Source organism: Bufo gargarizans, chromosome 3 (assembly GCF_014858855.1).
Source record: "Bufo gargarizans isolate SCDJY-AF-19 chromosome 3, ASM1485885v1, whole genome shotgun sequence".
Taxonomy (NCBI): Eukaryota; Metazoa; Chordata; class Amphibia; order Anura; family Bufonidae; genus Bufo; species Bufo gargarizans.
The window spans coordinates 442,755,379-442,763,560 of record NC_058082.1 but is presented as its reverse complement, the minus strand read 5'-3'; the positions used below and the strand labels follow the sequence as shown (position 1 = coordinate 442,763,560).

At 40.8% G+C, this 8,182-nt stretch overlaps 1 long non-coding RNA gene across 1 annotated transcript; it reads right to left on the bottom strand.

Moving 5' to 3' along the window:
* Window positions 1-723: 723 nt before the first annotated feature.
* Window positions 724-4,366, bottom strand: LOC122930902. Its single transcript, XR_006388187.1, has 2 exons — window positions 4,142-4,366; window positions 724-953 (listed from the first exon to the last, which is right to left on the bottom strand). It is a non-coding gene; the product is annotated as an uncharacterized LOC122930902 (long non-coding RNA).
* Window positions 4,367-8,182: the final 3,816 nt, after the last annotated feature.

The following is an 8,182-nucleotide window of genomic DNA, read 5'->3' as shown; positions in this document are numbered from 1 at the left end:
TTTTTCAATCTATTCAGAATTATAATTTTCTATTCACTATAATTCTACATCTATAGAATTTATAGACACAATTGTTACCAAAGAAACAAATGGCACATTAACCATAGATCTGTATAGGAAACCAACAGATCGTAATAATCTGCTACACTTTTCTAGCTTTCATTCCCATAATACAAAAATATCCCTCTCTCTCAATTTCAACGGGTACGAAGAATAGTCAAACCAGGTCCGCAGAGCAAACTTAGGCTACGAGAAATGCAACAACGGTTTCTAGACCCATCACACCTTCTGCAAGTCAAAGTTTTACCCCTGCATGAGAAAAGTAGAGAATATTATTTGCAATCATTGGCCCCTCCTCCAAAAGGCACATCCCAATATAGAAACACTATCCTCTCATGTACCTGCCATTCAAAAAATCAAAAAGATCTCTTGGTAAAAGCCGACATAGGATCAGTGAGACAAGTCTATAGACAAACATTCTTTTGGACGCAGAAAAAGGGTACTTTTCCCTGTCCACATTGCCTCCAGTGCTCCAATGTACTAAAGGGTCCCAACATATACCATCCACAATCAGGTAGAAACTTTCCCATTCATGACTTTTTTACATGTGACTCCAACCATGTAGTTTATTTACTAAAATGCCCTTGTGGTTTGGTATATGTAAGATAAACCACTCAAAAAACTCAAAAATACGTGATCGAGTGTGTCAACATAAGTCAAACATGAGACAGAAAAACCTTTTATTGCTTGTACCAGCACATTTTCATGCTGCCGGACATAATATTGCCAAACTAAAGTTCCAAATAAGTGAACATGTTCCAATGTTTAGACGAGGGGGCGACAGGATCATTCTGCATCTTTCCATACTGACGTCATAATTGGCATTCCTTGTATTGTTGCTGTTTCTGGAATCTAATTTTTTCATTTCTTCTTTTCCTTCTCTGTCTCTTTATCTAGAAATACAAAAACACAAGGTATATATATATATATATCTCCCCACCTTATCCATTACATCAGTCCCTACATCAGATTAGACTATATTTTACCCATTATTCATTTTAAATATTCCACCTTTCTGGAGACACTCCCCTTTCCTCTCTACCTTTCCTAAATCATACCCATGCGATTTATGTTAGACTGGACCATCAGATTCTCACTCAATAGCACTCTCAGCATGCGCGGGTATAAGTTGCTAACCACAACTTAGGTTACTAAGCACTAGAACGCATGCATGATCTATCGCTCCCCGGCACTCAGAACGAGGCTTGCCATACATCCTGAGTCCTGACATACAAATACAGCTACTGTGCTCTGTGACCTGACACATACTTCTACTCAGGTGCAACTTATTGACAATAAAGCATTAGCTATTTAAGACATGCCGATCCCACAGTACATCCAGGGAGTGCGGTTGCACAGTTTATTCCCAGCGCTCTTTCGCCTAATCATACCTCTATTCCTGCTTCCTCTAGCGGCACCAGATGAGAGAAGCATAATCAAATGAATCTTATAGTCTCATTCTTAATAAATCTAGTAGATATGGTAACAGTATAGCTATACTCAGGGCCGTCTTTAATATTGATTGGACCCTGGGCAAAAATTTACTTGGGCCCCCTGGATCCCGCCTTCCCACACCCCTGCATGCAATCACAGCCTCCACCACAACACACACACAAAAAATCCACACATCTGGTAGAGTACAGTGAATGACTGTAAATACTTCTAGTTCTGAAGACTCCAGCGGCTCAGGATCAGTGCTCTGGGCAGCTAGGCTCAGGTCTGGAAGTGTGCATCGCTCTGCAGGAAGGAGACCGGGGCTCACCCTAGCGTTACAGTGCACCCCAGCACCCCACAGTATGCAATATAGCACCCTATAGTATACAGCACCCCACAGTATGCAGTATAGCACCCTATAGTATACAGCACCCCACAGTATACAGTATACAGCACTCCACAGTATATAGTACAGCAGTATAACACCCCACAGTATACAGCACCCCACAGTATACAGTACCTCACAGTATACAGTATACAGCACCCCAAACTATACACTATACAGCACCCCACACTATACAGCACCCCACAGTATACAGTATACAGCATCCCATAGTATATAGTAGAGCAGTATAGCACCCCACAATATACAGCACCCCACAATGTACAGCACCTCACAGTATACAGCAGCCCAAACTATATACTATACAGCACCCCACACTATACAGCACCCTACACTATACAGCACCCCACAGTATACAGCATCCCACAGTATACAGCCCACCACAGTATACAGCCCACCACAGTATACAGCACCACACAGTATACAGTACAGCAGTATAGCACCCCACAATATACAGCACCCCACAATATACAGCACCTCACGGTATACAGCAGAGCAGTATAGCACACCACAATATACAGCACCCCACAGTATACAGCACCCCACAGTATACAGTAGCACAGTATAGCATCCCACAGTATACAGCACCCCACAGTATACAGTATAAAGCACCCCACAATATACAGTATACAGCACCCCACAGTATACAGTAGAGCAGTATAGCCCACCACAATATACAGCACCCCACAGTATGCAGCACCCCACAGTATACAGTAGTGCAGTATAGCACCCCACAGTATACAGCATTCCAGAGAATACAGCACCCCAAAGTATACAGCACCCCACAGTATACAGTAGAGCAGTATAGCACCCCACAGTATACAGTATATTAGCATAACAGCCCATGTCTCCTTTTCCTGATGTAATCTTAAAAAAAAAAAGCTCCACAGTTAAGGAAAACTTCTCCTGCAGCAACACTCCTGGTAGAAAGGACCTTTGATGACCTCATAGCCATGTGACCAGTAATATTGCTAGGTTACTGGTCACATGGTGATGATGTCATCTTAGGTCCTTTCACAGCTCTCAGAGTTTGCTGCCTGGAGTGCTGGCAGGCAGGCATGGCATGGCAGCACCCCCCTGTGTAGCTGACAGCCTGACACCCAGGGAAGTGGCCAGCAGGGCTCAAGAAGGAACTGCCTTGGGCCCCCCAGGAGCAACTGGGCCCGGGGCAGCTTCCCCTTTTTGCCCCTTGTTAAATACGGCCCTGGCTATACTTGATGAATGTTTACATTTTGGATAATTACCTTAAGAAACCTAGCCAGTCCTGAAATCAACCTTTTTCTCATCAGTAATACGAGTGAAGAGTACACATTATGTTTTCTATTAATTAATACTGGGATATATAGAGATACAAAGTTGTCTTGTATTGATGCACATGACATTAGGCAGTGATTTTTTAATTTTCTATTTTCTGTAAAATTCTGTATTCTCTGATTTTGCTGTAGTTTGGCAAAGGTCAATACAGGCCGAAACGTCATGAGTTGTACAGCCGCGTATAAAATAAAGATATCACTTTTCGATCAAGATTATTTTGTACTGGAGCTTTGTACATTTTATGAGAAGGGGTGAGAACCCATCTTCAGGACTGATATAGTATATTAAAAATAAAGGACCGTAGACTTTCCACAGGAGTCTGTCATGTGCTCGATAAGGGCATGTGGGTTTTCTGAGCCATAGATTCAAATGCAATTGACCTTCCTTCTGAGGTGAAAGGTAGCCTATTCACTAAACTTTTGTTAGGGAAAAGGGAGAGAACGGAGGATGTGAACAACCTACTGAGTGTGTGAAAACTCTAGTGGTCGTGACTGTCCCCCAAAGAACAAAAAAGAAAAGGAAAAGGGAAAAAAGAAAAGGACAAAGCGCCAATGTCACGACGGGGAGTGGGGAAAACCCACTACCATACAATGTCATAAATATAAGGTAGCAACTAAGCCTGGATGCTGGGATCAGGAATCAGGTCAACTCCTAAAGCATCCCTAAATCCGGCTCTAATCTCCTATCTGTATGAGCCGACCCTGGTGGTAGGAGGGCCCATACGCCGGAACATCAGAACCCTGAAATACCTGAATTACCGTGAGGTAAGGAGAAAGGGACAAGAGACCAACTGGTTCATCCACGACACGGATGAACCAGAGTCTCCCACAGGCCTAGCAACAAAGGACAACAACACCAAGGAAATGACAGGCAAGTAACAAGTGGCCAGAGACAACTGAACCAACAACAACAGTAAATCTGGTCACTTACCTGCCGCAGCTGCTGGAAGACACCAATGAAGAACACAGCTGAAGTAACCTGGAACCCAAACAGACGCACTGCCATCCAAACACCTTCCGGATGCAGTCCGTACTAACACAAAAGAACCAGGACTCCAGCAACTGCACATCCTAGGAAAATGGTTAACCCCTCCGGGAAACCAACCCCTTCCGGAGGGAGAACACACACACGGAAACGTCTTGCACACATGCAGGGACAAACACCAACAACATCCCAGACAACCTCCAAGCTATGAAAAAAGGCTAAATAGCTAGAAGAGACCACACCCTGATCTAACCAAGTCAGGATATTAACCCCACACACACCACACAGCAGGGAGACACCACTTAAAGTGGAAGTGCACATGCAAACCACAAACTACACATTGCTACAAGCAACGAGTCTGCACGCCAACCGCGTCACAGTCAAACACCAATATGACCGTGACAGCCAACCTTACATGTGTGCCAAGAAACATACAGCAGGTGGCGCTATACAGATACATTTTATTGAATAACTCAGTGGCTATGCAAAATGTTTAATTACATGTAATTACAAAATTATTCAGATCCAGGTGCTGGTTTGAAAACTGTAGAACACTTTTCATGGGGCAACCCCTCTAAACTACAGGCCTTTACTTTTGCACTAACCTTTTTGAATCCCCCCTGTAAGAATAAAAGAAAAGACAACGTTTTTTTTGTCTTTTTCCCTTCATACATAACGTTAATATTATCTAAAGCAAATTCTTAATAAAAGTAAATAAAATGTTCTTAGTCCAACATTTAATTGAAAATGCATAAAAAAAACTGGAAGAGGAATGGAACTGTCTTGTTAAAGTCATTTTTCAGTAACTAGCAGTTGCATACCCATGATATTCTTTGCTTTGGAAATCTATATATTATCACAAATACTGTCAGGTAGGCTTAACAGTGTTTAACAAGATATTGGAAAGCCTGTAACATCTCCTCGTTAACACCGGCTCTTTACGAGCTGTGAATGCAAGCGTCCTGACAGAAGGCCCGTTGTTATTGTTTCACTCCTCGCTAAGTAAAAGTGATGCTACTTAGAATGGAGTTTGGACAACATTATTAAGGGTGTTAGGCAGCGCCCTTTAATCTGTCAGCTTGGAGCAGAGTTTGCATTGTGTGGGGAGGATAGGGCAAGTGCTGTCACTCTGCAGACTCCAGGTGGCCTCGTGAAATGAAGGGGCAGATCACTGCGTGACAAGTTTGGACTATGAGGCAAGTTGATTAGCTGAGAGCTGAAACCATGCAGCTTCTCTGCTGATAGTGTAAGCTGATTGAAAACTGTTTACATGAAAGCCCATGGGAGCCAAGAAATTAGTAGGCCGGATTAACCCGTCCACTATTATAAGAGTTAATACTGTGTTCGATTGAAAGTAGCCTACATATCAGCTGGATTTTTTAAATTTTTTTATCTGGACTGCTTCTCTGTTAAAATGTGAAAGTGCATGTACAATGTAGATTGTACTTTGTACCCGTTCCAGACTATTTTTCCTTTTTATTTTCCTTTGTCTTTTTTTATTTATTTTCCATTCGCAATACGAGGGCCTGTTTTTGTTGTATTTTCTAATTAAATTAAATTACATTCTAATTAAGTATTCTAATTTCCCTGCCTGACTGTAAAGCTAAGGCAATTGGAAACAAAACTAAAAACACCCTATGCAAATCCAAGAGTATGCAGTGATAGGGGTTATAGAAAATGTTTCATTATAAAATGAAAGAAAAAACACATTCCTTTCACAAGAGAAAACACACACTAGCGATTGTTGCCACAATGATATGGTGGTGCTCAGTGCAGCAGTATTAATCCAATATGAGTCCAGAACAAAAGAAATCCAAAGCATGGCACTCACTGTACACATCTTCCTTTATTTAATGCAGCATGCACATACACAAGGACAGGAGGGTAATGCCGGAGAGCAGTCGACCTATGGCTGTTTCACTTCAAGGCACTATGGGAGCATCTGTGTGCTTCCTTTTAAAACACATGAAGACAGGGCAGAATAGTCAGGAGGCAGCGAAGACAACAGCTTTGAAGGTATGTGGACAGCTAAAGATTTTGGGGCTCTCAGAGCGATGTTCCAATTGATGTCACCCTTATCAGAGAAGCTACTTTAGTTACTTCCCAGGGACACATGATGAGACTTCATTAGGGTAAAATTTGTGTCATCCTTTAATACTCTGGTCTCCAAATCTGATTGGTAGAACAGTTCAGAGTTATACCTAGCTACTGATGTGTTTTGCTTAATAGACATACCAGTATAGGTCCCATTGCTCATCCTGATTTTCTAATTAGTTGTTATGTCTACTTACTGCCTTGAAACTTTTGTATAAGCAAAATTACGTATTCAGAAAAAAGGTATGTTCCGGTTAAATGGGTTGTCTAAATGTCTAACATTTTGATCTTGATGCCCTGTCCACAGGGTACTGTAGCACATCAGTATATGATCAGTGGTGGTCCTACTTCTGGGACCCCTGCCAATCAAGTTTTGAAGGGGCCACAGTGTTCCAGTCTTCCGAAGCTCACCAATCACAGCACCTTACTATTGTATAGTGGCTGTTCTTGGTATTGCAGCTCTGGCCCATTCACTTGAATAGGACTGAGCTGTGCTTAGGCTATTTGACTGATGTAGGTAATTTCACTGGCCTAGGAACAGGCCACAGTGCTCACCTGTGCGCCACAGCCTCTTCAGACAGGCGGACCCCCACTAATCAGATATTGATGACCTATATATGAAAATCTCAGACAACCCCTTTTAATATAAACATCACTTTTTATTGCATTTCATTAGATATTCAGTAATACATTGCTTTTCACACGTTTCTGTGGGTAATCGTGTAGACCTTCATCCATTTAAAATAACTAAAGCAGTTTTAAGTTTAATAAGGTCTAGTGGGAAACAATTTGGAGAATTCATTATCAAAGAATTTCAACTGTATAATTAGACATTTAATAACATCTTTAAAAATTATGCTCATATTTAACCCCTTGAATTCTTCTAAGTCAAACTAGGTTCACCTCTTTTGATGAAAGACTTAGAGACATAAATGCTAGCAGCTGGGAGCAGAATCAATTGCTAGAATAACTTCTCTAATGGCCTTTAAAAACAAGGCAACAATTGCTGCCCCTGGAATGCTTTGATCTTATCTGAGAGGGAAATATTATGTTAATGGCTTGAACAAGACATTATGGACACAATGAGTTTCTTCATGACAATGACATGTGTAATGAAACTGAAGAGAGCTTGGGATTTTGGAAATAGAGATAGGGATCAAAATAGATGCCATATTTAAAACTACTATAAATAAAACTATAGTGATTTATATGGGAAACATTAAAATTTTAGCAAGAGTGAAAATAAAAAGCTATGGAGACCATTAGTGTGTTATTTTACTGAAATGTATGTACACTCATTGACAAAAGAAAATAACTTACCCAGGCAGAAATGTTGGCTTGCTGTAAAACTCATCACACAGTTATGTCTCAGGCAGATATGTAAATGATTACAAGTGTGGTTTGATTAGACACTGGATATTGCCACAAGAGGACATAAAAGTGTTTCTCTTGCTGCCCTACAAAATAACTCAGAGGCAACTTTTGGGTAATGTACCTCTTGGTGAGAGATTATTGACTGGTAGACATGCCTGTATGATGCGGTTGAGAGACTTTGAAAAGGGGTAAATCAGAATGAGTGAAGTGTGAATATGGAGTCTCTGATCATTTGGAATTCATTGGGTCTGAAAAAATTATCCCGACCTATATGTAAATTGAATATTTGTCTGAGAGACCTGTGGTTGTAATTATGTAATTAGTAATTATGTATTATGTTTTATCTAACTCTTATTCTTTGTAAGTTCTCTATTCTTTGTTTGTATTTACCTAATTTGCTAAAAAATACATTTGCCTGCTTAACACTATTATCTTAATACATTTATTTATATATTTTATTATTTTAAAAGTGGTGTGTCTAGTCTCTCTTTAAAGGGAACTTGTCATTAACTTTATGCT